This window comes from Telmatherina bonti (genome assembly GCF_933228915.1).
Source record: "Telmatherina bonti genome assembly, chromosome: 5".
NCBI classification, from domain to species: domain Eukaryota; kingdom Metazoa; phylum Chordata; class Actinopteri; order Atheriniformes; family Telmatherinidae; genus Telmatherina; species Telmatherina bonti.
The window spans coordinates 42658879-42664878 of NC_136623.1; positions in this window are offsets into that span (position 1 = coordinate 42658879).

A 6000-nucleotide genomic window follows, 5' to 3' on the forward strand; every position below is an offset into this window, starting at 1 on the left:
CCGTCCATTACTATGGTTACCACTGATGCCATAAATCTGCATCGTATTTATGTTTAAAAAAATATGGAAAAATCACGAGACGACAATGTATTCACTTGATATGAATATATTAGACATATTTTTACATTATGACATTTTATGGGTCAGATATGAATTGCTAAGACTGAACGAGAAAATATAGATGTATAATTTTCTTCTACATGGCTCCACCTCGTCTGTCCCTGATTGAAAATCAATTGTGTAGTATGTGTATGTGTGTGTGTGTGTGTGTGTGTGTGTGTGTATATATATATATATATATATATATATATATATATATATATATATATATATATATATATATGTGTGTGTGTGTGTGTGTGTGTGTGTGTGTGTATGTGTATGCGTGTGTAATAGTTTAAGTTTTAGTTGGTGTCATGTGATATTTGCTGAATGTTTAGTGTGTTTTGTTTTGTTTATGGTTGTAAATTAGTCATTACAAAATAATTAATCATATTTGAAAAATGTAAAGAAAATTTCGTTGTGTATCTTTATTATATAGACAACACAACCTGCTACAGATTGGCCAAATTATTTATTGTTGTGTTCGAGGGTGAGCCTCGAAATAACAGGATTGCTGGTTGAGGCGGCAGATTATGGACTATGATCCCGGTTAGAGAATCAAGGCACTTGGAACGAGAGATCAGGTTATCTTCTTTATTGAAGATTGGCATTGGCCTTTCCAGCATTCAACATCTTTACATATGTGTGTGTGTGTGTGTGGTCTGAAAATAGGACAATAAAGATGTATTACAAAATGCTCAAGATTTCTCAGTTAAATATGTACAAATGAAAAACTGAATTAGCATAGGATTTTAAAGATCTTCGAATGTCACATCTTAATTAAAAACTGTTTCTCAAACAGAATATGAGAGCACCAGTGTAATATTAGCAGAGAAACAATACAAGCCTAACAGAAATATTACCAGAAACAAGCATAACTAATAGCAAAACCACATTACTTAAATGAACTATTATTAGTCAAGCATGGTCACAGTTACAACAAACTGAGTTGCCATATTGCTTAATCGCCAAGCTTAATTTGCATAATTTAACATTTCTACTAGCATCCAAATTGGCTACAGTAATAGCAAATAAAGAGCAGGCCATTTAGTTAACTCAAACTCACATAAATCTTTCCATAAAACATCACAAACTCAGGTAGCGATAAGATCCTATGGGTCACTGATCTTGGGCAGTTGAATGAGCCGGGTGACAGGCCGGACGTACATCTTTTCCTTAACCTTGATAGTGGCTGTTCTGATGTTCCCGTCTGCTCCAGGGTGGATCTCACTTTACCTACTGGCCAGAGGGCTCGTGGGAGCTGTGGATCAACTATTACAACCACCTGGTCCACGGCAAGCTTGCCCCCATCGGCCTGCCATTTAGCTCTTCCCTGTAGGTTTGGCAGGTACTTTCGGTTGAAGGTGGACCAGAAGTTTTCTGCTAGCACCTGACTATGCCTCCATCGTTGTGTCCCTAAAATACAGCTGGAGTCATACAGAGCCTGTGGCAGTGAGGAATCACGACGTCCCATAAGTAGAACTTGTGGTGTGATGGGGTCAGGATCGGCAGCATTGGCGGAGACATATCCAAGTGGTTCAGCATTCAAAATCCCTTCAACTTCAATCAGAACTGTGTATAAAACTGGCTCTGGCACCGACTGCTCTCGAAGGATGACTCTAAGTGCGGCCTTAACAGAACCTCCTGCTCCCAGGCCCCACCAAAATGTGGAGCACTTGAAGGATTGAACCGGAAAGCAGTCTTCTGTCTTGCCAACTGATCTTGCAGCTCCGGTGCCATGGCATCAAAGGCCTCCCGTAATTCCCATTTGTCTCCAACAAAGTTACTCCCATTATCACATAGGAGATCAAATGGCGTGCCACGCCTGGCAATGAATCGGCACAGGGACAGCAGGAAGACATCTGTATCAAGGCTCTCCAACAGGTCAAGGTGGACACACCTGGTAGTTAGACATTTATAAATGATTCCCCATCGTTTCTCAGTCCTGCGGCCAATCTTCACAATGAATGGGCCGAAACAATCCATTCCTGTGGAGTAAAATGGCGGTTTGTAGATGCGCAGCCTGGCAGGTGGGAGATCGGCCATCTTTGGGATATCTGGTCTGGCACGCCAGAGTTGACATTCCCGACAGCTGTGCTGATGTTTCCTTATTGCTTCCCGGCCACGCAGGACCCAGTACTGGTGTCGCATCTCAGCTAACACCCGTTCAGGTCCCGGATGGAAAAGCTTGCGATCGAAATCCTGGATTAACAATTTAGTGATATGGTGCACCGGGTTCAGGATGATCGGGTGGATAGCATCTGCCTCAAGAGCCTCTGCATGCCGCAGTCTCCCTCCAATGCGAAGTAGTCCTGTGGCTTCATCATATTCTGGTGAGAGCGTCACCAGACGACTGTCTGTGGGGATGGGTTGACTTGCCTTGAGAGCCCTCAACTCACCAGGGAAAGAATCTTGCTGAGCCAAGAGTAACTTTTCTGCCAAGATGTAAGCAGCCGCATCTGAAGTCTGACCCTCACTGGAGGAAGCCGCCCCATGAAGGGAAGTGACCGTAGCATAGACTAGATCCTTCCAGGTATGGAATTGAGTCGATCAGGTAAGTTTGGATTCTGAACCTCTGACGTAACACCAACAAGTGTAGACTTCCTGAGTTCCAAAGTGTCGGGCTCAGCTTCTACTGCTGTAGGCATTGTCGGCCACTGGTCAGGAGGCTGATGGAGAAAATCTGGACCACGGATCCATCTGTGTGGATGCACTAAATCTGAGCGCTTCGGACCTCACGTTATGCCATCTGCTGGATTTCTTACAGAGTCCACATATCTCCAGCTGGTTACTTCTGTAAGAGTTTGAATCTCCGCTATGCGTGTGCCAACAAAGACCTTATAATGGCATGACTCTGATCTCAGCCAGTGGAGCACTGTAGTGGAGTCTGACCAGAGGAATGTCTGCTGAATGGGTGGGGTAAGCTCTGTCTGGATGAGCTTGGCGAGCTGGGCACCAGTGAGTGCTGCACTAAGTTCCAGACATGGCATGTATGAAGTATGAAGGAGAGTTAGACTTGACCTTGATCATCAACTGTGCGTAGATACGCTTATGTTTATATTTCTGCTGCAGCACAGAAACTGGATAAGTGTGTTCTGCAAGAGCTAATCCCTCTGCGGTGAAGGCATGGGATATAAGGTGTTTCTCAGATAGTCGTAGTGGTGACGATACCTCCAGGGAGACTGTGGCGCCGTTGAGTTGTTGAACCCTTTGGTGCACTGTCTGAAGGGGTAGAGTCTCCCAATGGCCGACAAGGTTGAGCCGTTGTACCACTTAAGGAAGAATGATGCTCCTCTCTGACCCATCATCGAGCATGGCATACGTTTCCATCCTTTGGTTACCGTTATGAAGGATGACCTTGACCACCTTGAGCATTACTCTTTGAGATTGGTTGGGCCGGTCCAGATACACCTTTGTGGGTGTGGGAAGTAGACTGACCGTGTACACCTTCCGCTTGGTCTCCTGGACTGACTCATGCAAGACAGTTAGGTGAGTTTCCTTACATATTTTACAAGGGCGCTTAAGAGTGCACTGGTCCTCAGTGTGATTGCGCCCACACCTCCAACACCGTTTACCATCCGTTAGCCATTTTAAGACTTGGTCGGTGTTCAGTTCCTTGAATCCTTCACAGGAATTAAGATAGTAGTCGTGATTGTCACAATATGGACAGAAAGGTTTGGGTTTGGCCTTTGCCCGTGTTAACTCTGCCCCAGTAGTCCCTTCCTTGTTTGCCTTCTCAGCTACACTGAAGCACACAGTTGCTGGCTTCTCTTTGGGTTGTGTGGTTCGCTGATCCTTCCTAGTTAGTCATGAGGTATCAGTCTGATACAGTGCAGCTGCTCTACTGGAGATAAAGCTTTGCTTGAGACTTTGTTTGGAGCCAGAAGGCCAAATCTTGGAGGGTGCCCTCCACAACCAGGCACCACTATATATCAAAGACCTCATAGTTCCTTATATACCAAGCAGAGTACTTCGTTCGCAGACTGCAGGCTTACTTGTGGTTCCTAGAGTCTCAAAGAGCCGAGCAGGAGGCAGAGCCTTTGGTTATCAGGCCCCTCTCTTATGGAATAAGCTCCCAGTTAGTGTTAGGGAAGCAGACACCCTCCCCACCTTTAAGACTAGGCTGAAGACTTATCTTTTTGATAAGTCCTATAACTAGGGATGGTTAGCATCCCTTAGTTATGCTGCTATAGGTTTAGACTGCTGAGGGACATTTCCTGATACACTGAGCTTCTTTCTCTTTAACTCTCTCTTTTACCCCCCCCCATAACAGTGTAGCATCATTAACATGTATGTCTCCTGTCTCAGCAGGTCTCCCTGGCCGGGAGTAGCAGTTCCTGTTGTCTGTTGTCTTTCTGTCCTCTTCCCCCCACACAGCAGAGGCAGATGGCTGCCTGTCCTGAGCCGGGTTCTGCCGGAGGTTTCCTTCCTGTTAAAAGGGAGTTTTTTCCTTCCCACTGTCGCCAGTGTGCTTGCTCAGGATGGGAGATTGAGTTGGACTCAACTCAATCTGTTGGTTTCCTTATATAGGCTATTATGAATTGGCTTTCATTATGTTTTCTTCTCTGTCTGTAAAGTGTCTTGAGATGGCATTGCCGTGATTTGACGCTATATAAATAAAGTAATAACAGAAATATTACCAGAAACAAGCATAACTAACAGCAAAACCACATTACTTAAATTAACTATTATTAGTCAAGCATGGTCACAATTACAACAAACTGAGTTGCAATATATGCGTTTCAAGCTTAATTTGCACAATTAAACATTTCTACTAGCATCCAAATTGGCTGCAGTAGTATAAAATAAAGAGCTAACTACTACTGTAACAGGCCATTTAGTTAACTCAAACTCACATAAATCTTTCCATAAAACATCACAAACTCAGGTAGCGATAAGATTATCAAGAACTAAGAACTGGAAAGCACCTACATTTCCTCAAGAACGCACACAAAACCACGAAAACACACAGAAAGTCCTCGTAGCTTCACAGAGTCTGCTTGCTAGCTGGCCTGCTGCTTGTCAGTGTGGCTGGACATGAACAAGTTGCAACAACATTAATTCTCCACCAGCAGAGGGAGCTGTTGGACTTTGACCTGTAGGGCTTTCTTACATTTAGATTGAAATGCAGTCATGATCTGGGGAGTAACACATCATTGCCATCTTCTGCCTCTCATCAGCCTCACAGACGGTTCTTGGAGATGCTGCTGGTTCTCCTGCTGGTTGTTTCCCAGCTGCCCTCCTGACATCTTCATCATCATCATCTGGCTCCAGAAGGTCACCGGTGCTCATGCAGATGTTGTGGAGGACGGTGGATGTACTTCACCTCCTTCCAGAGCCTTTAGGAAGACGGACCTCCACCTGGTCTCTAGGATCCTGAAAGACGGACCTCCACCTGGTCTCTAGGATCCTGAAAGACGGACCTCCACCTGGTCTCTAGGATCCTGAAAGACGGACCTCCACCTGGTCTCCAGGATCCTGAAAGACGGACCTCCACCTGGTCTCCAGGATCCTGAAAGACGGACCTCCACCTGGTCTCTAGGATCCTGAAAGACGGACCTCCACCTGGTCTCCAGGATCCTGAAAGACGGACCTCCACCTGGTCTCCAGGATCCTGAAAGACGGACCTCCACCTGGTCTCTAGGATCCTGAAAGACGGACCTCCACCTGGTCTCTAGGATCCTGAAAGACGGACCTCCACCTGATCTCTAGGATCTTGAAATTGCATAAGTATAAGAAAATGAAAAATTAAATGCTCAACTGACACTTTTTCTAATTGGCCCCATGGCAAATTTGAACCCATGAACTCCTGTTTTGAAGCACACTGACTTTTCTCACTATGCTACTAGCATTGAAAGAAAAAAAAAGCATTGAAATGTTTCCAATTAGCATGGGAAT